The 20,420-nt window shown below is 40.5% G+C and overlaps 1 non-coding gene across 1 annotated transcript; it reads left to right on the forward strand.

The window, feature by feature from the left end:
• The first annotated feature begins 17,543 nt into the window (after positions 1-17,543).
• Positions 17,544-17,664, forward strand: LOC134967959 (U5 spliceosomal RNA). Its single transcript, XR_010189280.1, has one exon. It is a non-coding gene; the product is annotated as a U5 spliceosomal RNA (small nuclear RNA).
• Positions 17,665-20,420: the final 2,756 nt, after the last annotated feature.

Genomic DNA, 20,420 nt, shown 5'->3' on the forward strand with positions numbered 1-20,420 from the left:
TAAATGAGAGCTGCAGATTATCACTACTGATTGCACTGAAATAGTAATTAGCAAATTGGGTGTTAAGAATTATAGCATTGAAATAGGCATAAGGCATCTGCTTTTATATTAGATTGCTTATGCACATGATGGGTTGCTATTGATAAATTGGAATGTTATCTCCTGAGTATAGGCATGAGGGCATGACTGTGATAAATCTCGGTTGGTTTGTTCGCTTGTTTTCTTAAAACTTTTATTACTAGTCATTGCTGGGGGAGGGTTCATTGGAGTTTGGGTGTAATCAGTGTATTCACATGCTTGGTCCATTACTTAAAGAGCATGAGGAAGGCTTAGGCCGTAGGTTTGTGGGCCATTACTTCAAAGGACATTATTCAAAGGATAACTACAAATTTAAAAATAATTTCGACGTTACACCGACGTTATTAGATATATTGGTCACATCTTCAACTGATATTGATTGTGAAGTGACTCCTCCTCCTTCTTCCTTTTCTTCAACAGGTAATTCCATCTTCTACACTCCTGCAGAACATTGCACTCAAATAACTGCTGGTAATTCCATCTTCTACACTCCTGCAGAACATTGCACTCAAATAACTGCTGGTGAATATATACTTGTCTAGGTTTATTGTAAATGAGAGCTGCAGATTATCACTACTGATTGCACTGAAATAGTAATTAGCAAATTGGGTGTTAAGAATTATAGCATTGAAATAGGCATAAGGCATCTGCTTTTATATTAGATTGCTTATGCACATGATGGGTTGCTATTGATAAATTGGAATGTTATCTCCTGAGTATAGGCATGAGGGCATGACTGTGATAAATCTCGGTTGGTTTGTTCGCTTGTTTTCTTAAAACTTTTATTACTAGTCATTGCTGGGGGAGGGTTCATTGGAGTTTGGGTGTAATCAGTGTATTCACATGCTTGGTCCATTACTTAAAGAGCATGAGGAAGGCTTAGGCCGTAGGCTTGTGGGCCATTACTTCAAAGGACATTATTCAAAGGATAACTACAAATTTAAAAATAATTTCGACGTTACACCGACGTTATTAGATATATTGGTCACATCTTCAACTGATATTGATTGTGAAGTGACTCCTCCTCCTTCTTCCTTTTCTTCAACAGGTAATTCCATCTTCTACACTCCTGCAGAACATTGCACTCAAATAACTGCTGGTAATTCCATCTTCTACACTCCTGCAGAACATTGCACTCAAATAACTGCTGGTGAATATATACTTGTCTAGGTTTATTGTAAATGAGAGCTGCAGATTATCACTACTGATTGCACTGAAATAGTAATTAGCAAATTGGGTGTTAAGAATTATAGCATTGAAATAGGCATAAGGCATCTGCTTTTATATTAGATTGCTTATGCACATGATGGGTTGCTATTGATAAATTGGAATGTTATTTCCTGAGTATAGGCATGAGGGCATGACTGTGATAAATCTCGGTTGGTTTGTTCGCTTGTTTTCTTAAAACTTTTATTACTAGTCATTGCTGGGGGAGGGTTCATTGGAGTTTGGGTGTAATCAGTGTATTCACATGCTTGGTCCATTACTTAAAGAGCATGAGGAAGGCTTAGGCCGTAGGCTTGTGGGCCATTACTTCAAAGGACATTATTCAAAGGATAACTACAAATTTAAAAATAATTTCGACGTTACACCGACGTTATTAGATATATTGGTCACATCTTCAACTGATATTGATTGTGAAGTGACTCCTCCTCCTTCTTCCTTTTCTTCAACAGGTAATTCCATCTTCTACACTCCTGCAGAACATTGCACTCAAATAACTGCTGGTAATTCCATCTTCTACACTCCTGCAGAACATTGCACTCAAATAACTGCTGGTGAATATATACTTGTCTAGGTTTATTGTAAATGAGAGCTGCAGATTATCACAACTGATTGCACTGAAATAGTAATTAGCAAATTGGGTGTTAAGAATTATAGCATTGAAATAGGCATAAGGCATCTGCTTTTATATTAGATTGCTTATGCACATGATGGGTTGCTATTGATAAATTGGAATGTTATCTCCTGAGTATAGGCATGAGAGCATGACTGTGATAAATCTCGGTTGGTTTGTTCGCTTGTTTTCTTAAAACTTTTATTACTAGTCATTGCTGGGGGAGGGTTCATTGGAGTTTGGGTGTAATCAGTGTATTCACATGCTTGGTCCATTACTTAAAGAGCATGAGGAAGGCTTAGGCCGTAGGCTTGTGGGCCATTACTTCAAAGGACATTATTCAAAGGATAACTACAAATTTAAAAATAATTTCGACGTTACACCGACGTTATTAGATATATTGGTCACATCTTCAACTGATATTGATTGTGAAGTGACTCCTCCTCCTTCTTCCTTTTCTTCAACAGGTAATTCCATCTTCTACACTCCTGCAGAACATTGCACTCAAATAACTGCTGGTAATTCCATCTTCTACACTCCTGCAGAACATTGCACTCAAATAACTGCTGGTGAATATATACTTGTCTAGGTTTATTGTAAATGAGAGCTGCAGATTATCACTACTGATTGCACTGAAATAGTAATTAGCAAATTGGGTGTTAAGAATTATAGCATTGAAATAGGCATAAGGCATCTGCTTTTATATTAGATTGCTTATGCACATGATGGGTTGCTATTGATAAATTGGAATGTTATCTCCTGAGTATAGGCATGAGAGCATGACTGTGATAAATCTCGGTTGGTTTGTTCGCTTGTTTTCTTAAAACTTTTATTACTAGTCATTGCTGGGGGAGGGTTCATTGGAGTTTGGGTGTAATCAGTGTATTCACATGCTTGGTCCATTACTTAAAGAGCATGAGGAAGGCTTAGGCCGTAGGCTTGTGGGCCATTACTTCAAAGGACATTATTCAAAGGATAACTACAAATTTAAAAATAATTTCGACATTACACCGACGTTATTAGATATATTGGTCACATCTTCAACTGATATTGATTGTGAAGTGACTCCTCCTCCTTCTTCCTTTTCTTCAACAGGTAATTCCATCTTCTACACTCCTGCAGAACATTGCACTCAAATAACTGCTGGTAATTCCATCTTCTACACTCCTGCAGAACATTGCACTCAAATAACTGCTGGTGAATATATACTTGTCTAGTAGGTTTATTGTAAATGAGAGCTGCAGATTATCACTACTGATTGCACTGAAATAGTAATTAGCAAATTGGGTGTTAAGAATTATAGCATTGAAATAGGCATAAGGCATCTGCTTTTATATTAGATTGCTTATGCACATGATGGGTTGCTATTGATAAATTGGAATGTTATCTCCTGAGTATAGGCATGAGGGCATGACTGTGATAAATCTCGGTTGGTTTGTTCGCTTGTTTTCTTAAAACTTTTATTACTAGTCATTGCTGGGGGAGGGTTCATTGGAGTTTGGGTGTAATCAGTGTATTCACATGCTTGGTCCATTACTTAAAGAGCATGAGGAAGGCTTAGGCCGTAGGCTTGTGGGCCATTACTTCAAAGGACATTATTCAAAGGATAACTACAAATTTAAAAATAATTTCGACATTACACCAACGTTATTAGATATATTGGTCACATCTTCAACTGATATTGATTGTGAAGTGACTCCTCCTCCTTCTTCCTTTTCTTCAACAGGTAATTCCATCTTCTACACTCCTGCAGAACATTGCACTCAAATAACTGCTGGTAATTCCATCTTCTACACTCCTGCAGAACATTGCTCTCAAATAACTGCTGGTAATTCCATCTTCTACACTCCTGCAGAACATTGCACTCAAATAACTGCTGGTGAATATATACTTGTCTAGGTTTATTGTAAATGAGAGCTGCAGATTATCACTACTGATTGCACTGAAATAGTAATTAGCAAATTGGGTGTTAAGAATTATAGCATTGAAATAGGCATAAGGCATCTGCTTTTATATTAGATTGCTTATGCACATGATGGGTTGCTATTGATAAATTGGAATGTTATCTCCTGAGTATAGGCATGAGGGCATGACTGTGATAAATCTCGGTTGGTTTGTTCGCTTGTTTTCTTAAAACTTTTATTACTAGTCATTGCTGGGGGAGGGTTCATTGGAGTTTGGGTGTAATCAGTGTATTCACATGCTTGGTCCATTACTTAAAGAGCATGAGGAAGGCTTAGGCCGTAGGTTTGTGGGCCATTACTTCAAAGGACATTATTCAAAGGATAACTACAAATTTAAAAATAATTTCGACGTTACACCGACGTTATTAGATATATTGGTCACATCTTCAACTGATATTGATTGTGAAGTGACTCCTCCTCCTTCTTCCTTTTCTTCAACAGGTAATTCCATCTTCTACACTCCTGCAGAACATTGCACTCAAATAACTGCTGGTAATTCCATCTTCTACACTCCTGCAGAACATTGCACTCAAATAACTGCTGGTGAATATATACTTGTCTAGGTTTATTGTAAATGAGAGCTGCAGATTATCACTACTGATTGCACTGAAATAGTAATTAGCAAATTGGGTGTTAAGAATTATAGCATTGAAATAGGCATAAGGCATCTGCTTTTATATTAGATTGCTTATGCACATGATGGGTTGCTATTGATAAATTGGAATGTTATCTCCTGAGTATAGGCATGAGGGCATGACTGTGATAAATCTCGGTTGGTTTGTTCGCTTGTTTTCTTAAAACTTTTATTACTAGTCATTGCTGGGGGAGGGTTCATTGGAGTTTGGGTGTAATCAGTGTATTCACATGCTTGGTCCATTACTTAAAGAGCATGAGGAAGGCTTAGGCCGTAGGCTTGTGGGCCATTACTTCAAAGGACATTATTCAAAGGATAACTACAAATTTAAAAATAATTTCGACGTTACACCGACGTTATTAGATATATTGGTCACATCTTCAACTGATATTGATTGTGAAGTGACTCCTCCTCCTTCTTCCTTTTCTTCAACAGGTAATTCCATCTTCTACACTCCTGCAGAACATTGCACTCAAATAACTGCTGGTAATTCCATCTTCTACACTCCTGCAGAACATTGCACTCAAATAACTGCTGGTGAATATATACTTGTCTAGGTTTATTGTAAATGAGAGCTGCAGATTATCACTACTGATTGCACTGAAATAGTAATTAGCAAATTGGGTGTTAAGAATTATAGCATTGAAATAGGCATAAGGCATCTGCTTTTATATTAGATTGCTTATGCACATGATGGGTTGCTATTGATAAATTGGAATGTTATCTCCTGAGTATAGGCATGAGGGCATGACTGTGATAAATCTCGGTTGGTTTGTTCGCTTGTTTTCTTAAAACTTTTATTACTAGTCATTGCTGGGGGAGGGTTCATTGGAGTTTGGGTGTAATCAGTGTATTCACATGCTTGGTCCATTACTTAAAGAGCATGAGGAAGGCTTAGGCCGTAGGCTTGTGGGCCATTACTTCAAAGGACATTATTCAAAGGATAACTACAAATTTAAAAATAATTTCAACGTTACACCGACGTTATTAGATATATTGGTCACATCTTCAACTGATATTGATTGTGAAGTGACTCCTCCTCCTTCTTCCTTTTCTTCAACAGGTAATTCCATCTTCTACACTCCTGCAGAACATTGCACTCAAATAACTGCTGGTAATTCCATCTTCTACACTCCTGCAGAACATTGCACTCAAATAACTGCTGGTGAATATATACTTGTCTAGGTTTATTGTAAATGAGAGCTGCAGATTATCACTACTGATTGCACTGAAATAGTAATTAGCAAATTGGGTGTTAAGAATTATAGCATTGAAATAGGCATAAGGCATCTGCTTTTATATTAGATTGCTTATGCACATGATGGGTTGCTATTGATAAATTGGAATGTTATCTCCTGAGTATAGGCATGAGGGCATGACTGTGATAAATCTCGGTTGGTTTGTTCGCTTGTTTTCTTAAAACTTTTATTACTAGTCATTGCTGGGGGAGGGTTCATTGGAGTTTGGGTGTAATCAGTGTATTCACATGCTTGGTCCATTACTTAAAGAGCATGAGGAAGGCTTAGGCCGTAGGCTTGTGGGCCATTACTTCAAAGGACATTATTCAAAGGATAACTACAAATTTAAAAATAATTTCGACGTTACACCGACGTTATTAGATATATTGGTCACATCTTCAACTGATATTGATTGTGAAGTGACTCCTCCTCCTTCTTCCTTTTCTTCAACAGGTAATTCCATCTTCTACACTCCTGCAGAACATTGCACTCAAATAACTGCTGGTAATTCCATCTTCTACACTCCTGCAGAACATTGCACTCAAATAACTGCTGGTGAATATATACTTGTCTAGGTTTATTGTAAATGAGAGCTGCAGATTATCACTACTGATTGCACTGAAATAGTAATTAGCAAATTGGGTGTTAAGAATTATAGCATTGAAATAGGCATAAGGCATCTGCTTTTATATTAGATTGCTTATGCACATGATGGGTTGCTATTGATAAATTGGAATGTTATCTCCTGAGTATAGGCATGAGAGCATGACTGTGATAAATCTCGGTTGGTTTGTTCGCTTGTTTTCTTAAAACTTTTATTACTAGTCATTGCTGGGGGAGGGTTCATTGGAGTTTGGGTGTAATCAGTGTATTCACATGCTTGGTCCATTACTTAAAGAGCATGAGGAAGGCTTAGGCCGTAGGCTTGTGGGCCATTACTTCAAAGGACATTATTCAAAGGATAACTACAAATTTAAAAATAATTTCGACGTTACACGGACGTTATTAGATATATTGGTCACATCTTCAACTGATATTGATTGTGAAGTGACTCCTCCTCCTTCTTCCTTTTCTTCAACAGGTAATTCCATCTTCTACACTCCTGCAGAACATTGCACTCAAATAACTGCTGGTAATTCCATCTTCTACACTCCTGCAGAACATTGCACTCAAATAACTGCTGGTGAATATATACTTGTCTAGGTTTATTGTAAATGAGAGCTGCAGATTATCACTACTGATTGCACTGAAATAGTAATTAGCAAATTGGGTGTTAAGAATTATAGCATTGAAATAGGCATAAGGCATCTGCTTTTATATTAGATTGCTTATGCACATAATGGGTTGCTATTGATAAATTGGAATGTTATCTCCTGAGTATAGGCATGAGAGCATGACTGTGATAAATCTCGGTTGGTTTGTTCGCTTGTTTTCTTAAAACTTTTATTACTAGTCATTGCTGGGGGAGGGTTCATTGGAGTTTGGGTGTAATCAGTGTATTCACATGCTTGGTCCATTACTTAAAGAGCATGAGGAAGGCTTAGGCCGTAGGCTTGTGGGCCATTACTTCAAAGGACATTATTCAAAGGATAACTACAAATTTAAAAATAATTTCGACGTTACACCGACGTTATTAGATATATTGGTCACATCTTCAACTGATATTGATTGTGAAGTGACTCCTCCTCCTTCTTCCTTTTCTTCAACAGGTAATTCCATCTTCTACACTCCTGCAGAACATTGCACTCAAATAACTGCTGGTAATTCCATCTTCTACACTCCTGCAGAACATTGCACTCAAATAACTGCTGGTGAATATATACTTGTCTAGGTTTATTGTAAATGAGAGCTGCAGATTATCACTACTGATTGCACTGAAATAGTAATTAGCAAATTGGGTGTTAAGAATTATAGCATTGAAATAGGCATAAGGCATCTGCTTTTATATTAGATTGCTTATGCACATGATGGGTTGCTATTGATAAATTGGAATGTTATCTCCTGAGTATAGGCATGAGAGCATGACTGTGATAAATCTCGGTTGGTTTGTTCGCTTGTTTTCTTAAAACTTTTATTACTAGTCATTGCTGGGGGAGGGTTCATTGGAGTTTGGGTGTAATCAGTGTATTCACATGCTTGGTCCATTACTTAAAGAGCATGAGGAAGGCTTAGGCCGTAGGCTTGTGGGCCATTACTTCAAAGGACATTATTCAAAGGATAACTACAAATTTAAAAATAATTTCGACGTTACACCGACGTTATTAGATATATTGGTCACATCTTCAACTGATATTGATTGTGAAGTGACTCCTCCTCCTTCTTCCTTTTCTTCAACAGGTAATTCCATCTTCTACACTCCTGCAGAACATTGCACTCAAATAACTGCTGGTAATTCCATCTTCTACACTCCTGCAGAACATTGCTCTCAAATAACTGCTGGTGAATATATACTTGTCTAGGTTTATTGTAAATGAGAGCTGCAGATTATCACTACTGATTGCACTGAAATAGTAATTAGCAAATTGGGTGTTAAGAATTATAGCATTGAAATAGGCATAAGGCATCTGCTTTTATATTAGATTGCTTATGCACATGATGGGTTGCTATTGATAAATTGGAATGTTATCTCCTGAGTATAGGCATGAGAGCATGACTGTGATAAATCTCGGTTGGTTTGTTCGCTTGTTTTCTTAAAACTTTTATTACTAGTCATTGCTGGGGGAGGGTTCATTGGAGTTTGGGTGTAATCAGTGTATTCACATGCTTGGTCCATTACTTAAAGAGCATGAGGAAGGCTTAGGCCGTAGGCTTGTGGGCCATTACTTCAAAGGACATTATTCAAAGGATAACTACAAATTTAAAAATAATTTCGACGTTACACCGACGTTAAACCGAAGGAAAACAGAAGGACAACAATCAATCCACAATCTGGACCACTGAAGGACAGATTTCAAACAAATGTGAGTCCAGTTCCTCTACACATCAAACTACTCCAGCCTGAGTAACCCATACTTATAACTTAAATCTGTGTTAGGAACGCTGCTAGACCTTACCACTTCATCCGCAACTACTCAAATTTATGGCTATAGCTTACCAAAACCATCTGAATTCTCACCTGTACCAATGTTATCTGTCTTTTTACACTATGAAAAGACATCCCCAATCTGCTCACTACAGCTCTCTCTTATGCAAACTCATGTATGTTTTTTGATGTAATGATTGGCTTGTAATTGGCATTGCATGTGTGGGGAAGTTGCACAGTGAAACATAGTTTATTATTGCATGCTCTCTGGTGTTTACCTCCTTTGATCATTTGGTCATTGTGGTCAGGTGTACTATATCTTTACATTTAGGGAGGTGTATTCATGGTGTAAAGGACACAGTGTGATTCCTGATTAGTAAAAAAAATAAAATATATATATATATCAAACACTGGGCAACATCCCCAAACAAGTAATTTCAACTTTAAACTTGTCATTTATTTTGTACAGTCTGGACATGGCTACTAATAACAAATGCACAGACAAAATTCTTAAAGCTATGTGTGCAAATGCTAGGAGCTTAGGAGACTAAATTCCAGAGCTTATTGCGATAATGACAACCTGGATTTTGTGGCAATTACAGAGTCATGGCGCAATGAAAATCATGACTGGGACATAGCTATACCAGGATACAATTTATTTAGGAAGGATAGAATAGGAAGAATAGGAGGAGGGGTAGCAATGTATGTGAAAAAAAGCATAAATGCTACTTTAATACTAAATATTGAAGACAAAACTGAGGCCCTTTGGGTCACCAGAGAAACCGGGGAGAAGGATGTTATTCGCATTGGGGTGATCTATAGACCACCAGGCCAGGGGCAGGATGTTGGACATCACTAAAATGGCTTTAAAGGGAGAAGTCATAATCATGGGAGACTTTAATTTACCTGATGTAAATTGGGAGGGGTCTTTTGCAAGTTTAGCTACAAGTGGCAAATTTCTACATTCCTTACAGGGAGCATCTCTCAAGCAATTGGTGATGGAGCCCACTCGCAAAGATTCAATATTAGATTTAATTCTTACAAATGGTGATAGGATATCCGACATATATGTGGGTGAGCACCTGGGATCCAGTGATCATCAAGCAGTATGATTTAGTATAAAGACAGGATCCAACTCCTGTCACACAAAAACAAAGGTGTTGGATTTTAGAAATGCTGATTTTGCAAAAATGGGGAGATGTTTAAGTGATTCATTGGCGGACTGGTGGAACTTGGAAGGAGTGCAGGAGAGGTGGGAAAAACTGAAAAGTGCAATACTAAGTGCAACTGTTCTTTGTATCAAAAGGGTTAGGAAAAGCGCCAGGAAAAGGAAGCCAGTGTGGTTCACAAAAGAAGTATCAACTAGTGTGAAAGCAAAAAAGATGGCTTTTAGGAAATACAAACAGACTCAAAATAATAATGACAAAGAGGTGTATCTTGACAGACGGAAGGATGCTAAGAAAGTGATCAGACGTGCAAAGGCAGAAGCTGAGGAAAAAATGGCCCAGTCAGTAGATAAAGGGGGCAAAACTTTTTTTAAGTATTTAAGTGAAAGGAGAAAATCAAATGGAGGAATAATAAGACTTAAGACAGAGAGTGAGCATTTGGTGGAGGGTGACAAGGCAATAGCAGATCACCTAAATAATTATTTTTGCTCAGTATTTACTACAGAAGAAGGGATGGGGCCACAGTTAAGTTGCAAGGACATTCATAAAAATAAGGTAGTTGAAAGTACATTTACAGAGGAGAAGGTCCTAACAGAACTTTCACAACTAAAAGTAGATAAATCAATGGGACCAGATGGGATACACCCAAGGATACTCAAAGAGCTAAAAGATGTGCTGGTTACACCATTAACAGAATTATTTAACCAGTCACTAAATACAGGTGCTATTCCAGAGGACTGGAAAAGAGCAAATGTAGTTCCACTGCACAAAAGTGGAAGCAAGGAAGAAGCAAGTAACTACAGACCAGTAAGCCTTACATCAGTAGTGGGGAAAGTAATGGAAAAAATATTAAAAGAAAGAGTTGTGGAATATCTTAAATCAAACCACTTACAGGATCCAAAACAGCATGGATTTACTGGTGGTAGATCATGCCAAACAAATCTTATTGACTTTTTTGACTCTGTGACAAAAATAATAGATCAAGGGGGAGCTGTAGATGTAGCATATATAGACTTTAGTAAGGCATTTGACACTGTCCCACATCGCAGACTGCAAAATAAACTTGAAAGCGTGGGGGTGGATTATAAAACAGTTAAATGGATAAGAACCTGGTTGCAGGATAGAAAACAGACAGTTGTAGTTAAAGGAGTGCAATCTATGGAGGGAAATGTTACAGGTGGAGTACCCCTGGGATCTGTACTTGGTCCAGTTCTCTTTAATATCTTTGTTGGTGACATTGCAGATGGTATTGAAGGGAAGGTATGCCTTTTTGCAGATGATACAAAGATATGCAACAGGGTAGACACACCGGGAAGGGTAAAACAAATGATTGATGACCTAGGTAGGCTTGAGAAATGGTCAAGAATGTGGCAACTACAGTTTAATGCTAAAAAATGCAAAATCATGCACTTAGGTCTCAAAAACCCAAAGGCTAAATATAGTAACAAGGGTACTATAATGGAAACTACTGAGGAGGAAAGGGATTTAGGAGTCACTATTTCAAGTGACTTGAAGGCAGGAAAGCAATGCAACAAAGCAATTAGAAAGGCAAGTCAGATGCTTGGTTGCATAGGGAGAGGAATCAGTAGTAGGAAAAAAGAAGTGATAATGCCACTGTATAGGTCATTGGTGCGGCCCCATCTGGAATACTGTGTCCAGTTCTGGAGACCATATCTCCAGAAGGATATAAATACATTAGAGAGTGTACAAAGAAGGGCAACTAAAATGGTGCATGGCCTACATCACAAAACGTACCCGGAAAGGCTAAAAGATCTTAACATTTATAGTTTGGAGGAGAGAAGGGAAAGGGGGGACATGATAGAAACTTTCAAATATATCAAGAGTCTTAACAAAGTTCAGGAGGGAAACATTCTTCAAAGGAAGAGAAATATTAGAACTCGAGGACATACACTGAAACTGGAGGGGGGGAGGTTCAGGGGAAATTTAAGGAAAAATTACTTCACAGAAAGGGTAGTGGATAAGTGGAATAGTTTCCCATCAGAGGTGGTAGAAGCTAAGACTGTAGAGCAATTTAAACATGCTTGGGATAGGCATATGAATACCCTTACAAAGAATTAAGGTTCAAAAAGAGTTGAGATTACCTAAAGGATAAATAAAAAGGGGCAGACTAGATGGGCCAAGTGGTTCTTATCTGCCGTCAAATTCTATGTTTCTATGTTTCTATGTTACTTGAGCGAGCGAACGTAGGAGTGAGTGGAACTGAACCCCAGAAGTCGGGTCCCGTGGTACATCAAGTAAGAGGAGGCTTGGTGGCGTGAAGTGGCTGACTCACGTTAATATAGATTGAAATACGCAAATCGTGAGGTAATTTGTAGAGGAGCGTGATAGTGCATTGTATTGCAAAGTATTGAAGTAAAAAGGTTTTTGGTATTACGCTCCGTACTGAGGGTCCCAGTTTGTACAACGACCCGTGGTCGTACGGCAGACAAGTAACAAGTACCTATATGCTGTGCGATTGGACCGCGCATTTGTGGGTGCGATATATATAGCGCAACTGGATACCCCTTTACGAGCTTTTGCGTAAAATCGCGGTACCATTAGCGTTGTATAGAGCATACACAAGTGTGATTTATGTATAAGGTTATAGGGAGTTTTCGCTGGTCTCTCTCAGGAAAATCTCCAGCGGTGTATATTTACTGGAATACGTAAGTCACTCCTAAACACTTCCAGTAAATAGAAACTAGATAGGGCCTCACTGGGTACGCAGTGTTCACTATTGGAGTGAGTCGTGGTACTCAGCGGAGATGGAGCGAGTGAAAGCGCTAAGTGTCTTTCACCGTCTATCTGCGGTGTGCATTGGGGATTGCGTTTATTGGCAAAAAGTCAGCGATGGGATCCAATTGCGCAAGCAGTGGGCGTTTAGAAACTAGGGTTCAGGTTGAAGTACCGCGGCCCAGGTGGTCAGCGAGGTTTATTATGTGTGAAAAGTATGGTTCACACACGGAGGCTTTTTGCAATGAATGGGTATGTATGACTGACAAAGATAGGGTACCATTCCCTAAGGTGAGCAGCTTTGAACCAGAGGTATTACAGAACTTAAGTATAAGGATATGTCTGACAAAATCCAAGAAACAAAGGAGTAGACATACAGATTGTTTAAATTTATGGCAACAGGAGGGAGACGTGCAAAAGGAATTAGCTCGCGCAGCAGATTCCAAACCTGGCGGGAAAATAATGTCGACCGCACAACCACCACTACCGTATATTGCGGGGGAGAAGATGGCTACAGTCAATGGTATATCCGTAAAATATAGTAGTGTGTAAAAACAATGTATTAACCCTAATTATTTTTTTTACAATATGTATCCTGTTTTTGTAGTCTTTTCAAGGTTATAGGTCACAAGAAGATGATGGACTTGCTGGCAGATCAGTTCCTGTATTTATTTACAGAGAGAGAGAGACATAAGATGCATTGGAGGGAATGGTAATTGTATCACTGGCCTGTAACTGTAATTGTATGTAACTGTATGTTTTAACTGCTTACTGTATGAGTTGTAACTATAGGTATACTGTACTTTGTAATATATATATTGAATCTATATCCTTTTTTTTAAATAACAAATATATCCAGCCAAATCGCAGCTCTCCTCCAAGCAGTCAGCTTGCTGCAAGAAACTCAGGTGGGGCCTGTCCGACCAGGTAGAGCAGTAACAATATTCCCCAATGAAAGAACTGGTGAGGTCACAGCTACAGGTAAGTGTGAGACAGATCATTGCACAGAGACAACAACACCTCACAGTAAACAGATTAGGAACGGAATGGTAGGATTACACCCTGTCTTGGAAATAGTAACCCCCAATAGGGGAACCGATAGTCAGGGAATAATCCTCACCAGGAATAATGCAATGTATTGCCCGTGGCCCAGAGATGAGCTGCGATCAATCATTTCAGAATTCCCCGACCCTCGGAAGCATTTAGCCAGATGTCAGAAATTTTTCAGAGATCTGGGTAATGCATATGAATTGACAAACCAACACTGGTGGATATTTTTGAAAGCGTGCCTACCTCCTAATATTGACACCCAAAAATGTATCACTGATTGTAGATTAGAGTCGGATAGTCTTATGACTGACAAAACACAATCAGGAGAACTTAGAGCAAATTAACATGCAACTAGAGTTGTATTTCCCCACAACTGTTAAGTGGAGAAAAATTTTCTCCATAAAACAGAGGGAAAATGAAATGACATCTGAATACTTCCATCAGGACCTTCAAATAATAGATAGATACATGGGGGTATCAGATACAGGGAACGATGCGAATTGCAGGAAGGTAGCTGTTTCTGTATTAATGGACGGACTCAATCAGACAGTAAGGGACAGGGTACAAACATTTTTTGCCTGATTGGAGAGGGGCCACAGTAGCTTGTCGTAGAGAGTGCGCGATTGAACACCATAAGAATATTGCTAGGCGTAGAGAACTGCAGGAGGAGAGGCTGGGGATTGAAAGAATACAGGCTCTTACACCAGAGTCTCATCAGCCTAAACCCCAAAACCCTGGTGGTAAGAAAAGACCGAGAAATTGTTACATTTGTAAAAAAATAAAGGACATTTTGCTAGAGATTGCAAGAGTAGTAGAGCACATAGCCAATATAGACCCCTAGACAGAGAAAACAAGCCACGTTATTAAACACATAGACGGGATCAAGGGACATATAGTAAGGAGTCACGAGCCATATAGAAAACACAGATTTGGTTAATGGGAAGAATGGAATAAATGCAACTTTACCCTTTTGACAGAACTTACTGGGGTTAGGAGGAGGTCCCTAAACTTCTGCTTCTTTCTCTAGCAGAAGTGACCTCTAATAAATTTAACAGAAGTTTTGTTAGAGATGGTATACATATAGCGTGCTCCCGCCCAGGAAGTACGAATTATGTTGGATACCCACGAAGACTAAAGTTGCATTTCGCTGTTCTAGATACATGTCTATCACTGGTAGAGGAAATTATCTCAAAGATACCGGGTTCCCTATGAATTTAGAATGGACAGGACACTGGATTGATGGCTGGGATAGTCCCAGTAGAGATATAACACACATAGATTTTTTTGGGGGGAGCAGACCGAGTAGAGAATCATTCCCCTTAGTGCCCAATCCAGATGTCAAACTTTGTAAAATCTTCTTTGCCTCGACCAACTTATCTGTTACTAAACTCTATGTGATTTGTCTTCAAAGCTTCCTCTTCATCCCTTATGTTCACCGACAGGGTTACAGTTCAGACGCCACAGGCCTACTCGGTCTTTCAGAGTTCTGCCCAAATCCAATATATCTCACCAGCATAGGGACACCAGTATCAGTGTGCCTGGTCATGCATAAAGGGTGGAGAATGGGAATACGGGTGAAGGGAGACTGTATATAGACACCGATATGCATGATGGCGTGACAGCCTGATGGTGAACGCAAATCTGAAAAATGTTCTTTTTATTATTTCCTTTCTCTTTTCATTCTCCACAGATGGTTTACGTCACACAACTGATAATACACAACAGTTAAACACATTGAAATGCAAGATTTATGTTCCCTACAGAAAGGTCGCTGACCCGGAGAGAACTCGTGACAAAGAGCAGAGAGTAGAGAACCTCGTATCACTGGAGTGTCTGTTTCGGGAAGGTTGAGAGGCAGGACTGTTGAAGGGCATCCGAGCACAGATCTAGAACGGTTGTAGTATCATTCTTTGTTATCACCTCCCCCTGCATTCTCCTGTCTTTTCCCCTTCTTATTTCTTTATCATCCACTAGGGGTCACTGGAGTACTCTTGGGGATATGGACGGGCGTAGCCGAACAAAGGCACTGAATATTTAAATTTAGGACTCTCCCCCCCCTCCATATCCCCGAGTACCTCAGTGTACTCTCTCAGTGTTTTTTCGGTGCTCACAGCACGAACATCGGCTTGTGGTATACCCACACTTGGATTTTTATTTTTAATTTTTATTTTTACACATAGCACATCCCTTCCCAGTTTCTGGAAAAACATGGGTCCGGGATAGTGCCGCTGCAGGGGCAGCGCATGGCGTGTCGGTCCTCACAAAGAGTACCCTCACAGCCACAGACAGCATGGCGTGTCGGTCCTCACAAAGAGCACCCTCACAGCCACAGACAGCTCACTGCTTCTAAAAGAGCAGCCAGGACTAGAGAGCTGGACGGGCTTGCACAAAAGAAGCCCGTCGCAGCCATAGATCACTGGGACGCTGACTGGAGCTGGACGGAGCTTACACATAGAAGCCCCGTCACAGCCAGGACTACAAAGCTGAACGGAGCTTACACAAAGAAGCTCCGTTGCAGCCAGGACTACAGAATGACTCACACTGAAACAACCATGAGTCACATCAATGAAGACTGGACGGAGCTTACACAGAAGAAGCCCCGTCACAGCCATGACTCACTTCACTGAAACTGGACGGAGCTTACACACAAGAAGCCCCGTCACAGCCAGGAGTTACAGCGTCGCAAGGAAGGTAGGCTGGGGAACGGGGCGGTCAGCGCAGGCTGCCGCCCCGCTATGTAGGGGTTAACATGCCTCGCGCTCATACTGAGCTCCGTCCGGCAGCACAGCAGGGGGAGCTCAGACGCGCTATGCCCAGCCGCTACGCACAAGGTAAGCGCTCCGTTCGGCCGCTGCTTCGCCCGGCCGCACAGCACGCGGCTGCTCTCCCCACTCAGACACAGCAGAGCAGGGGGAAAACCATATTTCTCAGCCGCTCCGCACAAGGTCTGACAAAGACGGTGAGCGCTCCGTTCGGCCGCAGCTTCGTCCGGCCGCACAGCACGTGGCTGCTCTCCCCACTCAGACACAGCAGAGCAGGGGGAAAACCATATTTATCAGCCGCTCCGTCCGGCGTCCGTGTTTCCCAGCGGTGGAAAGCGCTCCAGGCACGCCGCTGCTCTCCCCACTCAGGCGCCCTCACAACGGCCACAGCAGACCTCAGTGCAGGTGATGACAAAGGCTGTCGGCCGCCGCAGCTCTCTCAGTCTCAGTACAGAGACGGTGGGGGGAAGAGACCCGGTGGAAGTTGCCAGGTTAAATATATGTATAAGATATTTATAAGGATGGCCTGATAGTAATGGGCTATTAAATCTATATTACTGTCTGTGATGTAGCAGTATAATAGGCTTTTGAGCCTATATATTAATGGCTGTTATTAACATTGTAAACAGGCTATTGAGCCTATATTGATGCTGTATAAATATATTAATGTCTGGAATATATATATATATTTATTCATAGAGCATGTGTTGTACCCGGCCTGTGATTATACTGTATAATAGGCTAGATTAACACGGGAACATTTGTAATTTGTTCTGTGATTATCAGGGTCAGCATGGCAAAGGGGCCATTTTAACCATGCTTCCTGTTGTTTTCCAGTTTGTAATTCTGGAACATTCCTGCCCTACATCTCTAAGCCACCAGAGGCGCAGGGGTGTTAGGGGGAATTTTTGGTCAGCATAAGTTAGCCATGTAAACTGTATTTTTACATAATTCTAGAACATTCCTGCCCTACATCTCTAAGCCACCAGAGGCGCAGGGGTGTTAGTAGGAATTTGGTTCGGGTTTCATATGCCATGTGAACTGCTTTTCACATAAAGATTACTCTGGTTTCTCTTCACAGCCAATAAATCTTTCGGTTTTTACTAAAGATTTCCGTAGAGAGAAACAACCATGAGTTTAATATTAATATGCTGTTCAGCAATAAAATATATATATGACATGATAACGTCATAAGGCGTGCAATGGCTGTCCGTTGCCTATTGTGGTGTCTGTCTGCATAGCGAGTAAGGCTAGCGCAGACTAAAAATAATTTTCAAGTCCTATTTTAATGGCAATTCAAATAAACATCGGAGTCTCGGAAGTTATTCCGCCAGCTCTAACAAAAGACAGTCTTTCCAAAGGGCCAATTTCCCTTTGGGTACCATAGTGTTTATTTAACTGGTCTTATAATTTAATGCACGATTCTATGTCAAATCTCACACCGATAACTACGAGTGAGAAGGGTACATTAGACCAGCACTCAGATAGTGCAGGGTTGTTGCCAACATACATTGATAAATTACAGTGAGTCAATGTCTCCATTGTTACACTTAGTAGACTTTGACCACTATTTAATCGTTTCCAAGATGACGCCATCCGCCATTGGTAAATGCGTCTGTGTCAAACATTATAAAGACCCAAGAAACATTTGGGTCACTAGACTATGTATGGAAACAATGACATTACTGTTAAAAGAAGCTGCAGAGTATATCTGTAAAGCCTCTTCTAACGACGGTACTTCGATTCTCACTTTTCATCGTCGCTAGTTCAGCACGACAAGGCCACAGCTTGTTGGTCCTAAATTTGATATTCAGCCATTACCGCATCCAGTATCAAAACGGAATACTTGTGCCGGCGTTTAATCCCTTTAGACTTCAGTTTTTCAAGGCGGTGGTACAAAACACTCACGCCTTGTAACGACAGGACGCTACGGTCAGCAAGCCAGTAGTTTGATGATCTCTTTTCCAATTGTGGAAGCGCGTCTTTACATGTTACTTTTGCGGGGTTTCCAGACTTCAACTCATGGAGGTCTCAGCTAGTTACAAATTAAAGGACATGACTGCCTCAGTCGAACGGTTTGGCAGGTAGTCATTTGGTCTCTGCTGGGTTTTCAGCTGTCTTTATAATACAGGCAGTAGTACAACAACAGAGTCAGGGTTGCTTATTCCCCTCTGTTTGGGGTAACAAAACCATACAGCTACGTCGCAGTTTCAATCAGCAAGTCACTTACTGCAGTTTGAAAATAGATTTGCTGCGGTTAGTATTGGCAGATTGGAGCCACAAAATTGCATACTTGCACTTGATCTGCACAATGCAGATATACCCATTCCGGTTTGTTCATCACAGGTTTTAGCGTTTGCAAATCGCCACAACCATTAACCATTTCAGGTCTACCGTTTCTTATACTCTGGTATTTACCAAAGTGATGTTGGAAGATGATAGTTCATCTCACATAAGAACTCTGTCGCAACAGAGTTTCTCTATCTTAGATGATCTGCTCATAAGAACTCTGTATCAACAAAGTTCCTCTAACTTGCGCTACTAATGTATACTGCGGTGGCAGATCACGTTCACAATTCCTAGGTAAGATTATAAATACGGTAATTCAAAGCATTTACCTACTACACCAGCAAGAACAAATGTACATCTAGTAATTAGTGCAATTCACGCACACTAACGGTACATTGGTGTATTCACCTAGTTAAGATAATAATGCGTTTTAAAGCGATTTAGTTCGCCGCCCTTCACTCGCGGTTCCCACAGAGGGGCGAGGGTGTCTGGACGAGAGTCGCAGAGGTTCAGGAGTTGTAGTTTACAAAAAATCAGCGACAGAGGTTCTAAAACACGATAGATTGCTGTCGATAAATGTCCTGGAACTACGTGAATTTTACAATGCACTACATGCTTCGCTTTCAGTCTGACCACGGGCGGTCAGACAACGCAACGGCAGTTGCATACAGAGAACAAAAAAGCCGCATGGCAATGCGGCAGGTAACTCCAATCCTCAATGGCTCAGAACACCATTATGTGAAAATGTCAAGAGATTATTCCGTGAGTGGACATCTGTTAGACAGATGATCTCACCCGTCAGAATTTGGATCCTGAAAACTGGACATTAAATCCAGAGGTGTTTCATATGTGAGTCCACAGAAGGGGGTTACCCTCAGGTATACATGATGGTATCTCGCCACAATTACAAAAGCTCAGTATGTGTACAAAACAACAGATCACAAGGGCAGTGGCGGTGGAGTCTCTCACATTCATGTGGTCATTCAGCATCGTGTATCTGGCTCCACCATTTTCCGCTGCTCTCTCTCTCTCTCTCTCCGTTGTCAAAACGGATCATAAGACAGTTCGTCACAGTCATACTGATGGTATCTCATGTGTGTCGGAGAAGTTGCTTCTCGAATTTCCAAGGAATACTTGCACACGATCTTGGGCCGCTCATAATACGTCCAACCTGGTACATCAGGGAACGTTTTTTTACCCATAGTTACCTATGTACCTATTACCTATGTACCGCAGCTGCGGTTGATGGGGTGAGGGTTCAAACCGCCCTCTTAAGAAATAGAGCATTACAGTGTCGGTTATACCAACCAGGTTACGAGCTAGTAGACCGCTTAAGGCAGCTCATTATTACAAAATTTCGTGTGCTTACATAAGTCGTAAACCTCGGAAGTTTCCGACATCATCCTTCAAGTTATCCGTATTCTGTTAAACGGGGTGGTATGGAAAACTGCGTTTACTTGCACGGAGGGTGCAGGTATCTGTGTAGTAAACTTATCTTCAAAGACGTTTGTCTTTATTGCGTCTGTACACACCGTTATACAAGGTGTCACCAAAGTTCAGATTCTATTTATCTCACCTACAGCGCCAGGTGGCTTGAGGTTGGGTTCAGATTTCTTACAGTTTTCATATTTTGAACCCTTACAACAA

The sequence above is a fragment of the Pseudophryne corroboree genome, chromosome 10 (genome assembly GCF_028390025.1).
Source record: "Pseudophryne corroboree isolate aPseCor3 chromosome 10, aPseCor3.hap2, whole genome shotgun sequence".
NCBI classification, from domain to species: Eukaryota; Metazoa; Chordata; class Amphibia; order Anura; family Myobatrachidae; genus Pseudophryne; species Pseudophryne corroboree.